The sequence below is a fragment of the Heptranchias perlo genome, chromosome 4 (genome assembly GCF_035084215.1).
Source record: "Heptranchias perlo isolate sHepPer1 chromosome 4, sHepPer1.hap1, whole genome shotgun sequence".
Taxonomy (NCBI): Eukaryota; Metazoa; Chordata; class Chondrichthyes; order Hexanchiformes; family Hexanchidae; genus Heptranchias; species Heptranchias perlo.
In genome coordinates this window covers 25,818,085-25,843,922 of record NC_090328.1, presented here as the reverse complement: position 1 = coordinate 25,843,922, position 25,838 = coordinate 25,818,085, and the positions used below count along the sequence as shown (strand labels likewise).

Below are 25,838 nucleotides of genomic sequence, written 5' to 3'. Positions count from 1 at the left end.
GTTCTTATCCTGTCCAGTACCAATTCTGCCCACATAGTGCTATCCTGAGGGTCTCCTCTTAGTGCTGACTCCAATCTCTCCCCACTTGCTTCTTCCCATAGCTTTATGTGGTTTGGAGTCACAAAGAGAGAAAGATGGAGAGCATCAGAAATGCAAGAAGAGAGCAACAGAGAGAGAAAAACAAAGACACAGAGAGAAAGACAGAAAAAGGAGGACAGGAAGAATGAAAACAGGAGTATAAGAGAGAAAGAAAACAGGAAGAGAGAAAATCACAGAAGCTTTGGAAGAAAATAACAAAGAAAGACTGAGAATAACAGATGTAAAGAACAATAGAGGGACGAGGAGGGAGTAACACATAGGAATAACAAAATATCTTTTCTAGTGTTCCCTCAAACCTCTCTATGTGACCCCAAATATTGACCACCTCAGGCCACAGAGGCAGTGGTCTGGTCTAACCCTCAAATACTCATCTCTTAGAAAACACAAAGCAAATCATAAGCAACAACAGTGGAACCAATTCCTCAGTCTTAAAGCCACAAACCCTGCACTCTAATGCTACCAATCCCAGATAAACAAAGGCTTCAAGAGACAACTCCAAATCCTTGATAAGAAACCCTGGAACAACTGATAAACATCATTTACGCTGTTTTTCCGTGGTTTCTGCAGCTCTTCCTCCAGCAGATCAGTGGGAGAACCCCTGTGGAAGCTCACCCACAAAGTGGCCAAGAAAATGCCGAGTATACATAAAGCAGACAGAACATCACACTCCACCTCCCAAACTACCCATGAGCAACGCCACAAGAGATCTACTAGTCTATATATGTATAAAAGCTCCAAACACTGTAGACATCACATTTCACACATTTCACTTCAAAGTGTCACTCTCCCTTACAGATGCAAAACAATCTACAAAGAGAATGAAAGACAGTCATTTCCTGCTGGTTGTCCGATCTCGGAGCGGAGACAGGAATTTACAATCAGTTGAGTCCAAGGAATTCCCCAGAATTCGTTTTCCCTGTATTGGCCTAAGGTATTTTTTCCTGATTTGTTTTTTCTTGTTCCAGGACGTCACATGGCTGCTGGCGGGTGGGAGCGCTGTGTTTTAAACAAACACAGCTCCAATTTAGCAGCAGAATGTTACACTGTGCATTACATGACATAATTGCTCCTGCAATTTTAAAGCAGAATATTCATAAGCAGTGCCCGGGGAGTTCCACTGATAATATATAAATATAAGCCGAGAACAACGTAATTTTTTTAACGCAGCGAGTTGTTATGATCTGGAATGCACTGCTTGAAAGGGTGGTGGAAGCAGATTCACTAGAAAATTTCGAAAGGGAATTGGTTAAATAGTTGAAAAGGAAAAATTTGCAGGGTTATGGGAAAAGAGCAGCAGAGTGGGACTAATTGGATAGCTCTTTTCAAGAGGCAGCACAGGCATGATGGGCTGAATGGCCTTCTGAGCTGTAAGGTTCTATGATTCTATGTGAGTATTTCCACTATCTAAACTTGAATGGCCCAGTTCCTCCTGATACTTGAGGCTTGAATACAGTGCATAATCTGTGTGAACTTCCACCCGGATAGTGGGCCGCCTGAGGGAAAGTTTGTCGAGGGAACATTGCTGACAGCAATTTAAAGGGCTCCAACACCCATTAATAGGGCTGTGTTCTCACCTCTAACACAAGGGAAGCAGTTTTTTGAGTTGCCAAATTCCTGCACAATGCAGGCTTCTTGCCCATGCAGGCCCAGGTTCACAACTGCTGTGCCTGGAGTAATGCCGGATGAAGTTAGGGAAAGGCTGGCGCGACAAGCCTGGCAGCAGACAGCTGGCAGGATGAATGCTGTCACCGGAGATCCTGGATGCAAACACGTAAAAGGATGGCAGACTTGAACAAAGTTGCCAAGGTAAGGCTACATAACAGCTTCCTGTGCCAAGTAACTGCCACACATGTGCATGCCACAAAGTGTTTTCTCACAATCTGTTACTCATTTACTGCAGTCCCCTGCACGGTGTTCAGACACCCTTACGGCCCTTTGAATGCTACCCTTGCTGCAACTTTCAAAGGTCACACTGAAGTCCTAAAGGGATTTCACGGGGCAAATCTTTCTAACACAACCTAGCTGCATGATGAATGTTAATTTACTGTATCGCATGATGGGCTGTATGATGGGTACCTGCGTATGTAAAATTCTAACATCTCCAGCCCACTTCTCTGCTTACAGAACAAAATGGACACATAAGAGAAGGAAACAGGTCTGAACTGGAGGAGGCCCCAGAAACTTTTACCACTTGACTCCCTTTGCTGGGCGTCCTTGACAATGAGAGCATGGAGTGAGTGGATTGGGGTGAAGCTGAGGCCACTCCAAGCTCAAGGTTAAGACCATACCATTGTTGTGACATCTTCTCCTCTACTCGCTCAGAACCTCACATACAGGCATTCACTCAAGTACAGACCCATGAAACACAGTATATTGCAATGCAAGTGCTGTTGTGCAGCCAATGTTATAATCTACGTCCTGCTTCTGTTTTTGTAGGTTTGGAAGAACTAGCAGTAATGGTGGCTCCTAGCAAACCAGCACCTCAAAGCACCTGCACCATTCGTACCAACCGTTGCAAGCATCAGCAAGGAGCAGTGGAGGATTTATGTAGTGGAGGAGGTAACACTGTGAGGGTGACTGTGGGGGCAGGAGGAGCAACAACTGTTGTTGGCAGTGGAGGAGCAAGAACCCAGTGACTGGGGAGGCAGCTCAATTCTTTCCTCAGCTGCTGTGCCAACAGATTTGGACCTGGTAAGGTCAGCACATAAAAGAAGATTGCTGTCAAAGCAAATCATCCACAGGAGTCTGGTTAGTCTGTGCAAAATACACTGCAAGGTCTGGCTAGAGGTCCGGAGGAGGTGACGAGACACATCTGTGCAGCTGTGGTGCAGTCTAGTGTGGAGTACAAGGCAACATCTACAACAGCCCACAGTGACATTGGTCCTAAGCCCAGTCAGCACATCTCTCTTGAATGCTCAGATTGCTGCTATATGGACCTTGGGCTGCAATATGCATAGGGTTGCCAACTCTGGTGGGACGTTTTCCTGGAGGTTTCATCACTGACGTCCCTCCTCCAACCACCCCGCCTTTGGTAGATTGGTTGCCCGACACGTCCATCCTAGCGAGGCACCGCCTTCCTACACCAGTTGGAAAGTGGACAGCGTCTTCATTACCCGATTGCATGATTCTTGACTGTCAGTCAAACAGTCTATTTCCCCCCTCTCCAATAACTAATAAACAAAAGTCTTCAAAGAAAATGAAAAAAGCAGACAATTTTTTTTCATGCCCCTGTGCCTTTTCTCCCGGGTTGCTTTCAGCCGTGTTCAGGAGATTAATCTTTAATTCCTGGAGACTCCAGGGCAATCCTGGAAGGTTGGCAACCCTAAACATGCAAGAGGCTGTTATCCAGTTTCCTGCAGGTTTAGGTGGAGAGAGAAGTGAGGTTGGGCTTCACAGTTCTTATTGTTTCCCCTGTTAGGCTGCTTCCACTCAGATCAGTGGTCATGCTGAGGCAGTGCTCGACAGCATCACTGGAGAAGGCAGATGAGACTGCTGTCTCTCAGAGCGATGCCACATTTAGCCCACCTAGCCCCCTGCATAAATGACAGTAGATATGTTGGAAAGTGCACAGGACCAGCTGGGTTTCTTAAAAGGGTAGCTCGGGCATTTAGCTGAATATATCTTGGATGTGTGTCCAGTGCACCCATTTTCCTAGCTGCACTGGTGCCTCCATAGTGACATTGTCTGAGGCCTGCAAATTGGGGGTTGGTCTCCTCCTCCTCCATAATTAGCCTTCTTTGCATAGCTAATTTGTGCAGCTTGCAGCGTGCCTGTTCTGTAAGTTGCCCCTGATCTATCTGGATATCTAAAGTGCTGCTTCAAGATGCCAGTTATTATAATGATCCTGGTAGCTTTATGGGCCTCAGTGTACCTGTGCTCTATCTCTGCTTGTGCTTGCCAAAATGGTGTCATTAGCCAGGGTCTTGGTCTCCAAAGAATCTCAATCCTCTCTTTTTTCAACTTCAAATAATCTTGGCACAGATGATTACGTAAAACAAAAGTACTGCAGGCAGAAACTGAGCGGCATTATACAGTGTGGGTGGTTACTGACCAACTGAATATTTATAGAGTAAATTTCCTTTCTGTGCTATCTGTTTGTTGGAAGTTTGCTACAGGTCCACTTGAAGCATATGGCACAGCTCTAAAACTGTCTGTCTGCTGAGCCTGAGCCTGTGGAGGCAGTTCTGCTCCATCATTACCAGGTAGATGGGTTATAATGTATAACGAAGCTCTCGCACCAAGCAACCAGGTCAGGAATGGATGGAAAATCCTGTGGCCTCTGACCTCCAAATCCACTGACCTCCAAATTCCCAATATGTGATCCTGACACAAGAAGCTCTGCGATGGGACCCGAGCATTTGTAAAATCTCCCCGTAGTGTTAAGTGCCAAATGGGCGGCCAACGACAAGTTCAAGAACTCACAATTTTCTGTCCCTCCCCACCCACATACAAATTCGTCCTGTCATAGACACTTTCACCGTTAGGAATTAAGAAGCTTTAAACAGTAAAACCTAGCTGCCATTGATAGCCCATCGCTAGTTGCACTGAGTTTTGCTATAACTGAGCAGTTTGCTAGGTCAGAGAGAAGTTAAGAGTCAATCACATTGGTGTGGGACAAGAGTCACATTACAGGCCAGACCGTGTAAAGGTGGCAGGTTTCCTTCCCTAAAGGACATGAATGAACTATTGGGTTTTTACGGCAATCTGACAGCTTCATGGTCACTTGTACTGTTACCAGGTGATTGAAGCGCCCATATGAAGTTCGGATGCGGTTGGCAGAGACCCATATTTTATGTGGCATGGTGAAGCCGGATGTTTGAGCCGCAGCGTCCATGATCAGGTCCTGATTCTTAACCTGCTAGTTTCCCACAACCTCTGCTAATTGCCTTTAGGTGAGATTTCTGAGGTTTTAAGAGTGATGGCCACTAACCAGAAGGGGTTCCTGGACTTAAGACCTAGTGAGAATGGCTGTGTGGATTGCAAGTGAAAGAGGGTCCACTGAATAGAAAATCCACACCAATATATCCTCATAGTTTTGCTAAAGGATGATTTTGTGTAGGGATGAGCACTAAACTTGAATTGGATATTTAGGTTTTCCCGAATTGACAGAATTTAGACCGTTTGAGTTTGAAAACATCTGTCCTTTCATCTATCCATTTTCTGTGTCCCACTACTGCAGATTGACCTTTAACATGTGGAATTGGTAGGCCAACCAAAAATTTTGAAAGGAAATTTTTGAGCAGGTATTATCATTGGCGAACTGTTTTCAGATGCCTGTGCCCGGTCCAATCTCATTGTGCCATTCTTCCTACATGCTTCCTCAGTTTCGGTAATTGCATGCTCTTACTGTAGGTGCTTATGTGAAGGGCTACAGCCAGCATGATGAATACTTTGCTGGTAATGTGTGGTCGGGCAGCTCTGGGTGGGATCCCAAAGTGTTCCGAACTCACTGACCCATTAAAGTGAATGCAACCTCTACAGGACACAGCTGGCCCCTCCTATTCAGTGTGTTACTGGATCAGCCTGAAAGGAAGGAAGCCAAACATGGCAGTCTCTGTGGGAGTCGGAAATGTGACTTTTTTTTTCAAAACATAAGAGCATAAGAAAGTCTGGAATAAGAAAAGTCCAATCATGCTCTCTCAATCCAGATCCATGTATGATTATTGTCCCTCTCACCCATCAACAGTTGATATCCTACTTTAAAGAACATGGAAGTCCCTTCCCTTATCTCCCATGAGAAAAAAATCAAGCATTGCTGGTTGACATCTCTATAACTCTCAATTAAAGAATATTTTCCAAAAAAAAATACATTTTTGTTGCATAGACATTGAGGGAGTCCCTTGAAGAAAAACTAGCTTCACCCCAGACATTTCCTTCCCTTTAAGTGTAATCTTCAGGAGGAATGTCTGGAGTGAACTTCTTCCTCTTATTTGAATTGGTACGAGATCAGGAAGAAAATGCTGGTTGTCCAAAAACCTCATTTGTCTTCAGCAGTTCACCCCCAATCACTTCTCTATCTTTAGGGAGCACTGCAGAGAATAAACCAATACCTGTTACATACGCAGACAGATAACCCCCAAAAAAAGAGCAAAGGAAACAATCATAATGCAAAGAAACAATTTGACGATAAAGGGAGCAGTTAGGATTGAAATAAAAACAGAAAATGCTGGAAACACTCAGCAGGTCAGGCAGCATCTGTGGGGAGAGAAACAGAGATAATGTTTCAGGTCGATGAACCTTTAATCAGCGTTCTGATGAAAGGTCATTAACCTGAAATGCTAACTCTGTTTCTTTCTTCACAGATGCTGCCTGACCTGCTGAGAGTTTCCAGTATTTTCTGTTTTTATTTCAGATTTCCAGCATTTTGCAGTTAGGATTTTTTTTTTTATTTGTTCACAGGATGGCATTTATTGCCCATCCCTAGTGAGATTTTTACAACTGAGTGGCTTGCTAGACCATTTCAGAGGGCAATTAAGAATCAACCACATTGCTGTGGGTCTGGAGTCATATATAGGCCAGACCAGGTAAGGACAGCAGGTTTCCTTCCCTAAAGGACATTAGTGAACCAGATGGGTTTTTATGACAATCTGGTAGCTTCATGGCTATCATTACTGATACTAGTATTTTGAATTCCAGATTTTTATTTAATTAATTGAATTTAAATTTGCCAGCCGCCGCCGCGGGATTTGATCTCGTGACTCTGGATTTTAGTCCAGGCCTCTGGATTACTAGCCCAGTAACATAACGACTACGCTACCGTACCCTTTTTGAACTTGGCAAATTCCTAAAAATAAAGACAAATCATTCAAACAAGCATCAAAGCTCACAGGATTACTGTTGCCCTCGGCTTCCAAAAGCTGAGTTGAACTACTAAATTTTAAACACAGAAGTGCATTCAATTACTTGTTTTCATTGCTCTGAAGCAACACGTGTCTGCTGCACAATAAGTGTGCTGGAGGCAGAAGATAGATTTGGTAAACAAATGATGGAGTGGATAGCATTCGAACAGCCTGTGTGAAGGTTAGTCAAGTGGAGCTGTTGTTATGTGAGAGGGTGTGAGGAGGGGTGCACTGTTTGTCACTCCAGGGCACCTTCTCCACAGAACAGCAGGGTAAGTCTTGCAGGTCGTGCACACGGCGTTGGGCATGGCAGGAGGTGACGGACAATCTTAATGCAGCGAGCACTGCCCACAAGAACTGGGGTCATACACAGAAGAAGATGCATACCCTAAGATGCCAAGGTAAGGCTCTTTACCCGCTGCATAGCCCATGTATACATGTCACAAAATGTTGCCAGGCAACCTGTTACACATTTACTGGCAGCTCACGCCAAGCGTACCCATAGGGCACATCTACCCATAGGGCATACTTTATAGCTGGCACACTCATATCGTCAAAGGGCTCCACGCATAAAAGGCCCGTAACAGAACCTGGCTACATGACGGATTAGTTAGCCTAACATCTGTCATTGTGAAAATGCTGGAATCCATTATTAAGGAAGTAGTAGCAGAACATTTGCAGACTCATAATACAATCAAGGAGAGTCAACATGGTTTTATGAAGGGGAAATCATGTCTGACAAATTTATTAGAGTTCTTTGAGGAAGTAACGGGCAGGGTAGATAAAGGGGAACCAATGGATGCACTATATTTAGATTTCCAAAAGGCATTCGATAAGGTGCCACATAAAAGATTACTGCACAAGATAAGAGCTCATGGTGTTGGGGATAATATACTGACATGGATAGAAGATTGGCTAACTAACAGAAAACAAAGAGTCGGGATAAAAGGGTCATTTTTAAAATGGCAATCTGTAACTAGTGGGGTGCCGCAGGGATCAGTGCTGGGGCCTCAACTATTTACAATATACCTCTATGACTTGGATAAAGGAACAGAGTGCATTGTGGCCAAATTTGCTGATGATACAAAGATAGGTGGAAAAGCAAGTTGCGATGAGGACACAAAGTGTCTACAAAGGGATATTGACAGGTTAAGCAAATGGGCAAAAATTTGGCAGATGGAATATAATGTTAGAAAATGTGAAGTCATCCACTTTGGGAGGAAAATAAAAAAGCAAAATATTATTTGAATGGAGAAATACTACAAAATGCTGCGGTACAGAGGGATCTGAGTGTCCTCGAACATGAAACACATATAGGTGCAGCAGGTAATCCGGAAGGCAAACGGAATATTGGCCTTTATTTCTAAGGGGATGCAGTATAAAAGCAGGGAAGACATGCTACAACTATACAGCGTGCTGGTGAGACCACACCTGGAGTACTGTGTACAGTTCTGGTGCCCTTATTTAAGGAAGGACATACTTGCATTGGAGACAGTTCAGAGAAGGTTCACTAGGTTGATTCTGGGTATGGAAGGGTTGTCTTATGAGGAAAGATTGAACAGGTTGGGTCTATACTTATTGGAGTTTAGAAGAATGAGAGGAGATCTTATTGAAACATACAAGATTCTGAGGGGACTCGATACGGTAGATGCTCATGGGGGAATCTAAAACTAGGGGGCATAGTTTCAGAATAAGGGGTCGCCCGTTTAAGACGGAAATGAGGAGGAATTTCTTCTCCCAGAGGGTCGTGAATCTTTGGAATTCTTTACCCCAAAAAGCTGTTGAGGCTGAGTCATTGAATACATTCAAGGCTGAGTTAGACAAATTTTTGATCAGCAAGGAAGTCAAAGGATATGGGGAAAGGGCGGGAAAGTGGAGTTGAGGTAAAAATCAGATCAGCCATGATCTCATTAAATGGCGGAGCAGGCTCAAGGTGCCGAATGGCCTCCTCCTGCTCCTATCTCTTATGGTCTTATGGTCTTATGGATGGTCACTTAATGACACGAGGGATGAGTTGCAGCTTCAACATACATCTTTCATTTTGCCTGTGTTCCTTCAACTTACAGCATGTCAAGTCTGAGGGGCCCCAATACTTGTTAAGTTCCACAGGGATTTTCCCACTCTTCCGCCCTAACTTCAGCAGAAGGGCCACAGAAACTCCGGAAAAACGGTGTAAACATTTTCCTGGGTTTCCGCAACTTTTCTGCAGAAGTTACGACAGGTGAGTGGGAAAATCCTCCATGGAAATTCACCCTCTATTGCTTTGTTGGATGACCAGCTGGTACATGGGGATGGAGTTGGAGGAGGGGTCAGAAATTACAAGCCTTTTAATCCCCTGGAGGAGGCAGACTGGACAACCTTGCCTATAAGAGCAACAAGGGATTAAGAGAAGATTAAGCACAAGCCTCTCCCAAGCTATGGACTATCACCATCTAGTTCTTATGTTTTGGCCCCTTCTCATGAACTCCCACCGAGGCATATAGATAACCATATAAACGTGCAGTGTCCTGTAATGTGACCTTTGTTGGAAGGTATCCTTGGAGATCGCATTGTAACATTAGTCACTTTTCTGTCATTGTAGGCCTGCAACAGGACCCTGACAGAATTACCAGGGATCCAGGACAAAATAACACTGCACATCACCCTGTGTCCTCTCATCAACATTTGCAGGTAACGGCACAGTTACACATTTCTTGGAGGATGCCATTCTGAGGAGGTAGCTCTAGTGAGTCACAGGGCACAAATATGGAGGGGCGAGTTCTGGTGGCAAATGGGGGGCTGAAACCTACTGGTTGCCATCAAAGGCCCCTGTACTTTGAGAAATGCAGCAATGTAGTGAGGTTGGGTAGCTGTGACACACTGTTGTGACAATACCATAACCAATGGACTGGTTATTTGCGTGGAGCAGGACGTTGGCTAATACTGCAGGTACGCTAGTCTGGAAGGAGGTAGAGGCAGAAAAATTGAGGATGCTGGTGACCTTGACTACCACTATAAGTTACTAACCTAAAGTCACTATGACCATCCATCATGCAGCTATGGGACTTTTATGTGTGGAGTCCTTTGATGATATGCATGTGCCAAGGCTCTCAATTGTAAGTTCCAGGTGTGCCCTATAGGTATGCATGATCAGGTTGGCTGCAGATCGACTTGCAGCAGACGGCACAGCTCAATAACTGGCTCCCTGCAGACAGAAAGCCTGCTGAGCTAGTTCCCCATTGTCATTGCCAGATAGGTCTACCCGAGCCTGCAGATATAGTACAAAAGCGAAATACTGCGGATGCTGCAAATCGGAAATAAAGGTAATCGACCTGAAACGTTAACTCTGTTTCTCGCTCCACAAATGCTGCCTGACTTGCTGAGTGTTTTCCAGCATTTTCTGTTTTTACCTGCATAATTATTGGAATAATGGTGGGTGTGGCCAATCCGGCTCTGGTGCCCTGACTTGCCTTCTTTCATCCAAGACAGCATGTAATACTTGTAAGGAGTGCTTTCCATACAACCCCCAGTACTGAGGTAACAGTGATTTGCTAAATGACATAGTGTAGTGGTGGTGTAGCTTCCAGTTAAATGCTGTGGTGCTGCTTGAATGACATAGAATTACATGGAATTTTACAGCATAGAAACAGGCCATTCAGCCCAACAGGTCTGTGCCGGTGTTTATGCTCCACACGAGTCTCCTCCCTCCCTACTTCATCTAACCCTATCAGCATACCCTTCTATTCCTTTCCCCCTCATGTACTTATCTAGCTTCCCCTTAAATGCATCTATGCTCGTCACCTCAACCACTCCATGTGGTAGCAAGTTCCACATTGTAATTGATAGTACAAATATTGGAATTGTGTGAAACACAGATTTGGGACATAATCCAGATCCACTGGGTCTCTGCCTCATTGAAGTCAAGTTGACAAATTAAGCTAGGTGGAGGGGGGTGGGGGGAGCACTCCCTCGGCTCGGCTGTGTAGCATCGAAGAGCAACTTTGGAGATGTGTCCGGGAGCCTTCCTGGACGGCTCACCCTAGCTCAGCCCCGATAGGCCCCGTGGGACCTCACCTGCTGAGAGCAGGCGTAGGTTCTGTTATGGGCCTACTGAAGGCCCCATCATAGGCCAAAACAGAGGTAATCGATGCCAGAGAGATTAATTACCTTAAAATAGGTACCCCTCTGTTCCCTCACAGGAATCAGGGTGCTGCTCTGACTTCCACCTCTGCAGTGGGGAAGGCACTGATGACCCATCAATTGTTCCGCGACATCGGTAACATTGGCCCCGATATTTACTGGGAGACGGGGAGGTTGCGAGGGAGCATGGTAGTGTGGGGAAAACCCAGCAAGGCCGGAGTCATGGATGTCCTGCTGAATTTAACGGCAAGACCTTATTAGAATGTTTTTCTTCCGTTTCCAGCCTGGCCAAATTGACAGGCTGGCCAGCTGTCGGGTGGAAAAACGAGTGGCAGGAGGCCGTAGCCGGGGTAGGTCCCCGGCAATCAGGAGAAAAGGAAAGAGTGAGAGATTGGGGCTTGGGGGGAGAGAGAGGCCATTGAGTGAGAGGGAGGGAGCGAGTGATCGGGGCTTGGGGGGAAAGTTGATGATCGCGGCAGGGGGAAGAGAGAGGCTGCAATCGGCAGAGGGGAGGCCGAAGGCTTCCTTGAAGGGGCGGAGGGAGCACTCCTGCTCCTCCTGCCCCAGAAGGAGTGCTGCAAAAGGCACTTACCTTCTTCAGCCAGCAGTTCCGATCTCCCTTTCATTGCCGACTTTCCAGAGCCCTGGGAAACCCGGCCGGCAGCAGTTAGATTTAAATCGGGCTCCCAATTGCACTGTGGGAGCCTTATTTAAATATGTTAATGAAGTGTCCTGCCCCTCGGCGACAGGGCACTTGCACGACACGAGACCCGCCGCCAGGAAAATGGCAATGGGTGCGTACGCAATAGATTGGGGACGTGTTCCTTGTTCTAAAATTTTTAATGCCCCCCCTCACCCCGACCCTCTCCCGCCCGTTGTAGGGGGCAGTTAATATCTAGGCCAATGATTCTGCTGTGTCTCCCATTTCATAAACATTCCCTCCATGGTCTGCTTTGGAAAACACAGGAACATTTCAGGAACTATTAGCTGAAAAGAAATATTAAATTAATACGCTTAACAGCTCCAAAATAAATGATTTATCAAATTTATACACTAAGCATTAATTACACAATAAAAATACCCTAAACATTAGTTGAAAAATAAGGACACCTGAATTAAAAATTGGGAAGCACTGAAGAATTGATCCCTTTTACGAGGGAGGCCAATAGGCCCAGACCAAAAGGCCGATGGGCCTGAAGCTACTGGGGCACAGTGGAATGGTGAGCCCCTGCCACAGTTTGGACCTGCCCACTGTGGTGTGTGTGTGAGATGTAGTCTGAGTGACGTGGGCCCTCATCAGGAATTTATTTAAATTGAGGAATATTCCGCCGACTCTACATTGTCCAGCAGGGTCAGCGATAGAGGTCCCCGACAGGCGGGTTCCGGCACTTATGCCAGGATCGGGGACCCATGCCTTTTTGGCCACCTGAGAAATAAGCTAAACTTCACCAATGTAAACACGAGAGATCAGAGAGAAAAATGTAATCCATGACATTTCCAAAATGTATTCCCAATTAGCATTACAATGTAGTTCCTGTAAATATAAGTATATTGCTGTAACAGATGTTTTGGAATCTTCTCAAGTTTATGATTAATTTTGCTGCGTTCAGTCACTGCACTCTTTGCCTCCGTTGGTTAAACCACTGTGTTTATTTTTGGCTTCAAAGGTAATTTAACAGAATTGAAATTGAGGCCTGATGTGAAAAAACTGATGAGGACCATTCGAGAGGCCACCTGCGTCATGCTCAACATCTGTCACAGGCCTCTGTGAAACCTTGAAATCACTCCTTCCTGATATATACATTTTCCCCTAATATCCCTCGGGTGCAGGATGTCCCAAGAGTATTCTGTCATATGAGCAAAAGGGTGAAGTCCCAATCTAAATCCTACTCTGCAAATGATCATTTTCAGATTTCTTCCTTTTAATAGGTCAGAGACAAGCCCAGTCTGATCCTGTTGCCTTCAGTAATCCAATGTGGTTCATGATTTCACATCAAGAGATATAAATTTATTCCACCAATTAGCACTAATGTTAATGATAATGATGATGTCATTAGTGATCTTGTGCACCATAGTGTTATGTGCTGTCCTATAAATATGTCAATTTTAATTTACAAAGCCATCTCGTATCTTTCCCATTGTAAGCCCCATTAAGCAGACAGTCTGCTAGAGTCATGGTCACACAGTAGTTAATTGGGGACATTCCCCGATCAGAAGAAAAAACATTTTAAATGATCAGGAATGCCATTAAAAAATTATTGCTGCGCCCACCACCAGTTTCTTTGTGTTACTTCTTAAAGTTGCAAAGCACCAGATATGGTAACATAGCTTCCACTTCCTGACTTTCATAGTGGATTTATTGTTATCAAAGCACATTGCACATTGAGGAAATTTCAAACAAATGAGGTTTTCCCTCTTCCCACCCCATCCACAGCTGCTGGACACAGAGCAGCGCTACTAATGAAAAGAGCAAAATACATTTAATTTCATACTACATGTATGTCCCTAATGTTATTAAAGGAGTAATTACCCGACCAGTGAGGGGTCTCACCCACTGGAAGCACATGTCAGAAATTCAGCGATGTACCATATGTGATTTTCCAACTGTTTAAATTGCATAGAATTACATAAAAACTACAACACGGAAACAGGCCATTCAGCCCAATAAATCTGTACTGATGTTCATCCTCCACATGGGCAGTGCTCCTAATCCCACATACCCACCCTTTCCCCATATCCCTTTATCCACTTTTCCTTCAACCACCTATCTAACCTATTCTTAAGTGTTTACATGGTCTGTTCTTCAATCACTAACTGTGGTAATGCATCCTCTAGCCTCACAACCCTCTGTGTGAAAAATGTTACTCCTGGTCACTATCCTAATTTAATCTTATATCTGCATCTCTCATTGTAGACCGCTCAACCACTGGAAACAGCCTATCTACTCTGTCCCATCCCTTCATAATTTTAAAAAACTCTATCAAATCTCCCCACAATGTTCTCTATTCTAATGAAAAAAGCCCCAATGTTTCAGCATGCTCGAGGGGCCGGATGGCCTATTCCTGCTCCTATTTCTTATGTTCTTATCTTTCTTTATATTTGTATTTCCTCACACTAGGTAGTATCCTAGTGAATGTGTGCTACACCTTCATAGAATCATAGAATCATAGAAGTTTACAACATGGAAACAGGCCCTTCGGCCCAACATGTCCATGTCGCCCAGTTTATACACTAAGCTAGTCCCAATTGCCTGCACTTGGCCCATATCCCTCTATACCCATCTTACCCATGTAACTGTCCAAATGCTTTTTAAAAGACAAAATTGTACCCGCCTCTACTACTGCCTCTGGCAGCTCATTCCAGACACTCACCACCCTTTGAGTGAAAAAATTGCGCCTCTGGACCCTTTTGTATCTCTCCCCTCTCACCTTAAATCTATGCCCCCTCGTTATAGACTCCCCTACCTTTGGGAAAAGATTTTGACTATCTACCTTATCTATGCCCCTCATTATTTTATAGACTTCTATAAGATCACCCCTAAACCTCCTACTCTCCAGGGAAAAAAGTCTCAATCTATCCAACCTCTCCCTATAAGTCAAACCATCAAGTCCCGGTAGCATCCTAGTAAATCTTTTCTGCACTCTTTCTAGTTTATTAATATCCTTTCTATAATAGGGTGACCAGAACTGTACACAGTATTCCAAGTGTGGCCTTACTAATGTCTTGTACAACTTCAACAAGACATCCCAACTCCTGTATTCTGTTCTGACCAATGAAACCAAGCATGCTGAATGCCTTCTTCACCACCCTATCCACCTGTGACTCCACTTTCAAGGAGCTATGAACCTGTACTCCTAGATCTCTTTGTTCTATAACTCTCCCCAACGCCCTACCATTAACGGAGTAGGTCCTGGCCCGATTTGATCTACCAAAATGCATCACCTCACATTTATCTAAATTAAACTCCATCTGCCATTCATGGGCCCACTGGCCCAATTTATCAAGATCCCGTTGCAATCCTAGATAACCTTCTTCACTGTCCACAATGCCACCAATCTTGGTGTCATCTGCAAACTTACTTCATTATTGCCTCACCATCCTTCCTAAAGCATGGAGCCTAAAACTGCGCACAGTACTTCAACTATGATCTTATTCAGGTTTCATATGGATTCACCATTACATCTTGACATTTATATACTATACTTCTTGCCATAAAACCCATATTCAATTTGCTGTGTATGGCCTTATCCACTTGAAGTGATGTTTTTAACTCTTATAACCCTGAACTTTGAAATTCCTCTGCTTTTCCCCCCATCCAAAGTATAATTATTACTTTTATTATTTTTTAACCAAAATGTGCCATCTTATATTTGCTGACATTGAATTTTATCTGCCACTTTTTTGCCCATTCTGCTATCTTGTCAATATCCCCTTGCAACTTCCTTTGATCGTCTGAATTATTTACTGTGCCTCCTATTTTAGTATCATCTGCATTTTTCGACACCACTCCCTTTAGCCCTAACACAATGAACAGAAGCGGTCCCAGAGCTGAACCCTATGGGATACCCCTACCCATTTCCAACCACTCTGAGAAACTGCCCTGAGCTCTTACTCTCTGTTTCCTCCCTTCCAACTAGCTTTTAATCCGATTTGCTACACTCTCCCAAAATGTATACTCCTTAATCTTCTCCAAGCGTCTCCTGTGTGGTTGTTTGTCAAAGGATTTCTGAAAGTCCATATACACCACATCCATTGCACTTCCCCAGCCACATTATCTGACACCTCCTCAAAGAACTCCTCCAGGTTTGTCAAGCACAATCTTCCTTTCTGAAATCTGCATTGGCTGCTTCTAATTATTTTCTATTCATCTAGATATTTAAGAATTTCATCTTTAATTAAACATTCCAAAATATTCCCTATCACAGATGTTAAACTAACTGCCTGTAATTACCCAGGTTTGCTCTGTCTCCCCTTTTTTAAAAATGAGTATTACATTGGCCAGTCTCCAGTCTGGCACACATCCACTCTTAATACAATGCTGAAATATGGGGGCAATTTTAACCCTACCCGCCTGGCAGTAACCGTGTGGGTGGCCAGTTAAAATGCCCAGGATGACTTACCCACTGATTCCCCGCTTGCTTCAGCTTATCTTGATGTCAGCGGGGTCTTTCTTTAAATATCCAGATCAGGGTTCGATGATGTCATCAGGCTCCGACTGCTATTTTAACTCTGGCCTGAGCGGGAAATCAATGCTGTTTTCCCGCCAGGTGAAGTCAACGGGAGGAGGATCTGGAAGCAGAAGAGGCCATTTAAGGTAAATATTTTTTTCCTTTCCTCGTGGGGCCATGAGGAGCAGGAATGCTCCTCCAGGCCCCACAGGGAAAGTTTAGTCCTCCTCTGCCCCGGGCTTTCCCTCTTCCCTCGTGTGAGGCCTTCCCGAAAACCCTCTCTGCGTGACTTACCTTATTGTCAGCCAGCCTTCCTTTGGCGCCAATCAGTGACCTCCTGCCACACAAATGTCCACTTCTGGCTGCCGAACAAATGCTGCGGACCAGCGGCATACAGATAAGGCCCGAAAGTTAAAATTGCCCAGATGGCATTTGGCACTCGCCCTGTGGCCCCCCCCCCACCCGCCCCTACCCCCCAATCCCGCTCCCAGTTAAAACTCTCCCTAGAATTTCTAGAACCTCTGCTACTTTCTCCCCACGGGCTATGCGTCTCGACAACATCTCAGCTGTGGTGCTGAAGACTTGTGCTCCAGAACTAGCTGCGCCTCTAGCCAAGCTGTTCCAGTATAGCTACCACACTGGCATCTACCTGACAATGTGGAAAATTGCCCAGGTATGTCCTGTCCACAAAAGCCATGATGTGGAGATGCCAGTGATGGACTGGGGTGGACAAATGTAAGGAGTCTTACAACACCAGGTTATAGTAAATAAAGCTGTTGGACTATAACCTGGTGTTGTAAGACTCCTTACATCTGTCCACAAAAGGCAGGACAATTCCAATCCGGCCAATTACCGCCCCATCAGTCTATTCTCAATCATCAGCAAAGTGATGGAAGGTGTCGTCGACAGTGCTATCAAGCAACGCTTACCAATAACCTGCTCACCAATGCTCAGTTTGGGTTCCACCAGGACCACTCGGCTCCAGACCTCATTACAGCCTTGGTCCAAACATGGACAAAAGAGCTGAATTCCAGAGGTGAGGTGAGAGTGACTGCCCTTGACATCAAGGCAGCATTTGACCGAGTGTGGCACCAAGGAGCCCCAGTAAAATTGAAGTCAATGGGAATCAGGGGGAAAACTCTCCAGTGGCTGGAGTCATACCGAGCACAAAAGAAGATGGTAGTGGTTGTTGGAAGCCAGTCATCTCAGCCCTAGGACATTGCTGCAGGAGTTCCTCAGGACAGTGTCCTAGGCCCAACCATCTTCAGCTGCTTCATCAATGACCTTCCCTCCATGATAAGGAAAGAAATGGGGATGTTCGCTGATGATTGCACAGTGTTCAGTTCCATTCGCAACCCCTCAGATAATGAAGCAGTCCGTGCCCGCATGCAGCAAGACCTGGACAACATCAAGGCTTGGGCTCATAAGTGGCAAGTAACATTCACGCCAGACAAGTGCCAGGCAATGACCATCTCCAACAAGAGAGAGTCTAACCACCTCTCCTTGACATTCAACGGCATTACCATCGCCGAATCCCCCACCATCAACATTCTGGGGGTCACCATTGACCAGAAACTTAACTGGACCAGCCACATAAATACTGTGGCTACAAGAGCAGGTCAGAGGCTGGGTATTCTGTGGCGAGTGACTCACCTCCTGACTCCCCAAAGCCTTTCCACCATCTACAAGGCACAAGTCAGGAGTGTGATGGAATACTCTCCACTTGCCTGGATGAGTGCAGCTCCAACAACACTCAAGAAGCTTTGCACCATCCAGGACAAAGCAGCCCGCTTGATTGGCACCCCACCGACCACCCTAAACATTCACTCCCTTCACCACCGGCGCACCGTGGCTGCAGTGTGTACCATCCACAGGATGCACTGCAGCAACTTGCCAAGGCTTCTTCGACAGCACCTCCCAAACCCGCGACCTCTACCACCTAGAAGGACAAGGGCAGCAGGCACATGGGAACAACACCACCTGCACATTCCCCTCCAAGTCACACACCATTCCGCCTTGGAAATATATCGCCGTTCCTTCATCGTCGCTGGGTCAAAATTCTGGAACTCCCTACCTAACTGCGCTATGGGAGAACCTTCACCAAACAGATTGCAGAGGTTCAAGAAGGGTGCTTACCACCACCTTCTCAAGGGCAATTAGGGATGGGCAATAAACGCCGGCCTCGCCAGCGACGCCCACATCCCATGAACAAATTTTAAAAAAATTTCCCTCAGAATCCTCAAATGTATCCCATCAGATCCCAGCACTCTGTCCTCCTTTAGCTTACCTAACTTCGCTAATATTATCCTTACATACACTTTATCTTTTTATTTTGTTTGTATTTAATGCTGTTTTTTTCTCTCTTTGAGTGTTTGGTCTAAGCTAATGCCTCGGCCCTTTATCTCAGTTTTTTCCCTGCTTAGAACTGGTTGATTTGATTTACGCCCGGTAATTTCTTTTGCATGCTATCATTTTTGCTAAATTCTTTTTCATTTGTAAATTTACCTCATATATTTCTACTCTCTCTATTTGCTCTGATTGTTTTTTGTTGCCACACTAATCCAACAGATGGTCCTGCCCAGAGTACTCATCCTCCCCACATGAAGACAGTGCTTCAAACTTGTTGGAAAGGATCATTTGCTCTGGCCGTTCCAGCTCTCCTCACTCTCCGTGCCCTGTGAAAAGTCACCTCTTCTTCCTCTGCCAACTCTCTATCTCTCAGTTAGGTGATAACCCTCTGAAATTCTGATAAATTAGCAATTGCCATGAGGATAGACAGGTGATAATGTACTTACAAATCTGTGATAAATATGTAAGAAAACACTTGCATTTATATAGCACCTTTCACAACCTCAGGACGTTCCAAAGTGCCTTACAGCCAATGAAGTACTTTTGAAGTGTAGTCACTGTTATAGTGTAGGAAACACGGCAGCCAATTGTCCCACAAACAGCAATGAGATAATGACCAGATTATCTGGCCTTTTGGGGATGGAGGGATAAATATTGGTCAGGACACAGACACCAGGGAGAACTACCCTACTCTTCTTCAAAATTGTGCCATGGAATTATTTAAGTCCACCTGAACGGCAGATAAGGTTTAACGTCTCATCTGACACCTCGAACCGTGCAGCACTCCCTCAGTTCTGCACTGCAGTATCAGCCCAGATGTTGTGCTTAAGTCTCTGGAGTGGAACTTGAACCCACAACCTTCTGACTCAGAGGTGAGACTGCTGCCACTGAGCTACGGCTGACACCAGTTTTTGTGCATATTTAATACCGAAGTGGCTTAGCAGCCTTGCATGGGATGATTTCCCCTATGGTGTTTACAGACAGTTTTAAGCTCTATTGTAAAAACTATATATGTGTGAGCAACATCAGGCCAGATTCACAGGTGTGTGGGCTCATTTTACTTTCATTGTTCTTTTCTCTCCTCCGCTGAAGGCAGTGACTGATGCTGGGTTAGGGTTCCACAAGAGCTGGCAACAAGTTGAAGTTGAATTTGTTCAAATGAGGTGCAGGCAACCTCGTGTTTCATAGCTTTTGACACCAGCTTTTTATAACCTTTGACTCCTGCCTTTGTGATCAGTTTTTTTTCACGAGTCAAAACTACACTCCCCCCAGTAGCAACATTTATTATGTTAATTCAATTAAATAGATTTTAATATATATTTTAAAAAAGGCCCCAAAAAATCGACAGGCTTTTGATTCCAGCATTAAGTACGGGGATCTGCCTGTCAAAATATGCAAGGTCAGTAGGAGACCGCCTCAATATACAGTAATACGATAGTGAGCACCCACCATTAGGGACATATCTTCGATGTTTAGGGTAGCCAACTCTGGTTGGACATATTCCTGGAGGTTTGATCACGAAACATTTGACCACAGAACATTTGGGATGAAGAATCAGGGAAGTTAGAGACCAAATCCTTATGACCTAGGGTTTGGGAGAGGAAAGCAGCAAACACTGGGAGTAAGACCAGGAGCCTGAAAATCACTGATGTTGCAAAAGGTTCAGGAATAAAAGTACTATTCTGTACCATGACACACTCTTTCCTCTCCCCTCTTGGACAATGAGTCTCAGCTACACCTGAGTGCTGAACTCCTCTAGTAGATGATGTGGAGATGCCGGTGATGGACTGGGGTTGACAATTGTAAACAATTTTACAACACCAAGTTATAGTCCAGCAATTTTATTTTAAATTCACAAGCTCTCGGAGGCTTCCTCCTTCGTCAGGTGAACGATTTCATTTTCACATCGTTCACCTGACGAAGGAGGAAGCCTCCGAAAGCTTGTGAATTTAAAATAAAATTGCTGGACTATAACTTGGTGTTGTAAAATTGTTTACAATCCTCTAGTAGAGATAGAGTGTATTCTGCCATGCAGAGCAGTCTGGGTAGGTCACACCTCCATCGAAAGGGCAACATGGGTAACAAAACATGAGTTTTTCCATGATCAGGTTCACACTGGGGAAGGGAGAGGAAGAACTGTGGGCGGAGTGCTGATATCTAAAGTAAAAGATTCCTGAGAGTCCGGGACCTCTGCCATTGGAGACCGGCATCTCCACATCATTACTTTAATAAGCTTCAGAAAATAATTGTTTTTAAATTTGAAATAATGATTTGTTCTGTTGTATTTGGATTGAAACAGAAAATTTGGATTTATAATAATCAACATGAAATTTTGGGCAAAACTGCGCAGGGCTCATTTCTATTTGTGGGATGCTAACTTGATAGCCTGGTAGCAGAGTAGTGTTGATTGACATGAGGTGATGACCAATAGGGAGTGTGAAAAGGGGCTAGGTGACTAGAGCAACGATGGCCCTTCAACCAAACACGAGGCACCGAGGACAGGTCTTTAACTAGTGAGTAAGGGGGTTTGGAACAGCAGTGTCTTTTATCGTTCATGCTCAGCGGGGTAGGAGGTCTGCAGGGGCAGGCCACAGGAGCAAAGCTCTGCTTTTCTCCCAGTTTGCTAGCAGAAGTGCCCAGGAGATTCATCTTCCATCCCAGGAAACTCCTGGACAATCTAGGAGGATTGGCAACCCTAGGGAGGCCTGTCAGAATGAGCAAGTCGTAAATTGGAGTCTTGGGTCCTTTCTGGGGGGGGGGGGGGGTAGGAGATGCCGGGGCCCTTCCAGAAACATGGCAGGCGTGACCATCAGCTCCCTTTGTATGAGGTTCAAAGAAGAAGGCACCAATTTTAAAATCTTTCGAGGGGAAAGGGATGGGGGTGGGGGTGGGGGTGGTGGGGGGTGGCTCAGGTTAAAACCCAGGACCTGGATCCCCCAGCTGGGACTCACATCCACCAGATAATGGGCCTGTAATCCTGGCCTCACTCAGTGTACCACCCACTGCTCTTCCACCAGGGCGGGGATGAGGAAACTCCCAGCCTGTATTAATGTTTGGAGACCCTGGGGTTTGGAACGTGTCCAGGTATCTCACTCAGAATGGAATTCAACACAGCAGCAGATTCATGGCTTAAGTGAGAGGTAGCAGATTATGGATGCCTGTTGGGTACCCAAGAGATCTTTTAGAGTTAATTACTTCAATTAAAGTAATAGTTACTTTCATACTTTCATTATATAATGCTTTTGTGGTAAATTTCCCATGGTTTTAAATTGCTCTGTGTTATATAAATGGAAATGTTTAAGCAAGCCAACTATCAAGCACAGTTTAATTCTTTCAGGACTAAATGTTCTTGGCCCCTTTTTAGAATATTGCATAATTTTCTTTTAAGTCTTGCAAAGCTTCCGTGCTCTCTCCTCTTGCTGATCTTTTCTGTGTTAATGTTAGACAGTGGTAGATTGGGACTCAAGTGGGAGGAGGAGGCAGAGTAAAACACAAGCAGGAGGTGTCACCAGATTGGGAACAAACTTCAGCATAGTTATGGAAAAGGGCTAAAATAGAACAGGAATAACAGTTCTAAATTGGGGAAAGGCCAATTTTACTAAGTTGAGAAGTGATATAGCAAAAGTGGACTGGAAACAGCTACTTGAAGGTAAATCAGTGTCAGTGCAGTGGGAGGCATTAAAGGGGGAGATTCAAAGGGTTCAGAGTAAATACAAAGAAAAAGGATGGGACTCCCAAATCTAGAGCCCCCACAATGTCAAGGAGCATATGGGGTAAGATAAGGCAAAAAAGGGAAGCTTATGTCAGACACCAAGAGCTCAATACTGCAGAAAGCCTAGAGGAGTATATAAAGTGTAGGGGTGAAATTAAAAAGGAAATTAGAAAAGCAAAGAGAGGGCATGAAAAAATACTGGCAAGTAAAATTAAGGAAAACCCATAAATGTTTTATAATTAGATAAAGAGCAAGAGGATAACTAAGGAAAGAATAGGGCCTATTAGAGACCAAAAAGGTAACCTATATGTGGAGGCGGAAGATGTTGGTATGGTTCTTAATGAATACTTTGCATCTGTCTTCACAAAAGAGGGACGATGCAGAGATTGTTGTTAAGGAGGAGGAGTGTGAAATATTGGATGGGATAAACATAGTGAGAGAGGAAGTATTAAAGGGATTAGCATCTTTGAAAGTAGATAAATCGCAAGGCTCGGATGAAATGTATCCCAGGCAGTTAAGAGAAGCAAGGGAGGAAATAGCAGCGGCTCTGACCATCATTTTCCAATCCTCCCTGACTACAGGCGTGGTGCTGGAGGATTGGAGGACTGTTAATATTGAACCGTTGTTTAAAAAAGGGAGAAAGAGATAGACCGGGTAATTTTAGGCCAGTCAGTCTAACCTCAGTGGTGGGCAAATTATTGGAATCGATTCTGAGGGTCAGCATAAATAGTCATTTAGAAAGGCACGGATTAAACAACGACAGTCAACATGAATTTGTTAACTTGATTGAATTTTTTGAGCAGGTAACACAGAAAGTCGATGTAGATAACGTGTTTGATATGGTGTACATGGATTTTAGCAAGGCTTTTGACAAGGTCCCACATGGCAGACTGGTCAAAAAAGTAAAAGCCCATGGGTTCCAAGGGAAAGTGGCTAGTTGGATCCAAAATTGGCTCAGTAGCAGGAAGCAAAGGGTAATGGTTGACGGGTGTTTTTGCGATTGGAAGGCTGTTTCCAGTGGTGTCCTGCAAGGCTCAGTAATAGGTCCCTTACTTTTTTGTGGTATATATTAATGATTTGGACTTAAATGTGGGGGGCTTGATCAAGAAGTTTGCAGATGATACAAAAGTTGGCCGTGTGGTTGATAGTGAGGAGGAAAGCTGTAGGCTGCAGGAAGATATCAATGGACTGGCCAGATGGGCAGAAAAGTGACAAATGGAATTCAATCCAGAGATGTGTGAGGTAATTTGGGGATGGCAAACAAGGCAAAGGAATACATAATAAATGGGAGGATACTGAGAGGTGTAGAGGAACAAAGGGACTTTGGAGCGCCTGTCCACAGATCCCTGAAGGTTGCAGGACAGATAGATAAGGTGGCTAAAAAGGCATATGGGATACTTTCCTTTATTAGACGAGGCATAGAATATAAGAGCAGGGAGGTTATGCTAGAACTGTATAAAACATTAGTCAGCTGCATACAGTTCTGGTCACCACATTACAGGAAATATGTGATTGCACTAGAGAGGGCACAGCGGAGATTTACGAGGATGTTGCCAGGGCTGGAGAATTTTAGCTAAGAGAAAAGATTGGATAGGCTGGGGCTTTTCTCTTTGGATCAAAGGAGGCTGAGGGGAGATGTAATTGAGGTATATAAAATTATGATGGGACTAGATAGAGTGGATAGGGAGGACCTATTTCCCTTAGCAGAGGGGTCAGTGACCAGGGGCATAGATTTAAAGTAATTAATAGAAGGATTAGAGGGGAGCTGAGGGAATTTTTTTCACCCAGAGAGTAGTGGGGGTCTGGAACTCACTGCCTGGAAAGGGTGGTAGAGGCAGAAACCCTCAACTCATTTAAAAAGTACTTGGATGAACACTTGAAGTGCTGTAGCCTATGGACCAAGTGCTGGAAAGTGGGATTAAGCTGGATAGCTCTTTTTCAGCTGACACGGACACGATGGGCCAAATGGCCTCCTTCTGTGCCATAACTTTCTACGATTCTATGATTCTATAAGCTTCTGCTTTGCTCAGTGGTCGCACTCTCATCCGAGTCAGAAGTTTGAAAGGTCAAGCCCCACTCCAGGAGCTGAGCGTGTTAATCTAGGCTGACACTTCAGTGCAGTACTGAGGGAGTGCTACATAAGAACATAAGATTGTCTACATTGTCGGAGGTGCCATCTGTCAGATGAGATGTTAAACCAAACCCCATCTGCCTTTTCATGTGGACGTAAAAGCTCCCATGGCACTCTTTCAAAGAAAAGGGTTCTCCCAGACTCCTGACCAACATTCATCCCTCACTCAACAGTACCTGAACAAATTAACTGGTTATTTACGATGCTGCTGTTTGTGGCACCTTGCTGTGCACAAATTGGCTGGCACATTTGCCTACAAAACAACAGTGACTGCACTTCAGAAGTAATTCATTGGCTGTGAAGTGCTTTGTCTTTGACATTCCCCAGGTCATAAATCATGCTAGATAAATATAATCCAGATACATCGACGATATTTTCTTTCTATGGACCCACGGCGAAGAATCACTGAAGAGACTACACAATAACATCAACAAGTTCCATCCCACCATTAAGCTCACCATGGACTACTCCTCAGAATCGGTTTCTTTCTTGGACACACGAATCTCCATCAAAGATGGGCACCTCAGCACCTCACTCTACCGCAAGCCCACGGACAACCTCACGATGCTCCACTTTTCCAGCTCCCACCCTAACCACGTCAAAGAGGCCATCCCCTATGGACAGGCCCTGCGAATACACAGGATTTGCTCAGACGAGGAGGAACGCGATGGACACCTACAGACGCTGAAAGATGCCCTCGTAAGAACGGGATATGACGCTCGACTCGTCGATCGACAGTTCCGACGGGCCACAGTGAAAAATCGCATAGACCTCCTCAGAAGACTAACACGGGACACAACCAACAGAGTACCCTTCGTCGTCCAGTACTTCCCCAGAGCGGAGAAACTATGCCATGTTCTCCGCAGCCTTCAACATGTCATCGATGACGACGAACACCTCGCTAAGGCCATCCCCACACCTCCACTACTCGCCTTTAAACAGCCACCCAACCTCAAACAGACCATCGTTCGCAGCAAATTACCCAGCTTTCAGGAGAACAGCATCCACGACACCACACAACCCTGCCACGGCAACCTCTGCAAGACATGCCAGATCATCGACACAGATACCACCATCACACGAGAGGACAACACCCACCAGGTACATGGTTCATACTCCTGTGACTTGGCCAACGTTGTCTACCTCATACATTGCAGGAAAGGATGCCCCGGAGCATGGTACATTGGCGAGACCATGCAGACACTGCGACAACGGATGAACGGACACCGCGCAACAATTGCCAGACAGGAGGGTTCCCTCCCAGTCGGGGAACACTTCAGCAGTCAAGGACATTCAGCCACCGATCTTCGGGTAAGCGTTCTCCAAGGCGGCCTTCGAGACACACGACAACGCAAAATCGTCGAGCAGAAATTGATAGCCAAGTTCCGCACCCATGAGGACGGCCTCAACCAGGATCTTGG

The 25,838-nt window shown here is 45.0% G+C and overlaps 1 long non-coding RNA gene across 1 annotated transcript; it reads left to right on the top strand.

Annotated features, from left to right (window-relative positions):
* The first annotated feature begins 949 nt into the window (after window positions 1-949).
* LOC137320444 (uncharacterized) lies at window positions 950-13,235 on the top strand. Its single transcript, XR_010962527.1, has 3 exons — window positions 950-1,030; window positions 9,520-9,608; window positions 12,725-13,235. It is a non-coding gene; the product is annotated as an uncharacterized lncRNA (long non-coding RNA).
* Window positions 13,236-25,838: the final 12,603 nt, after the last annotated feature.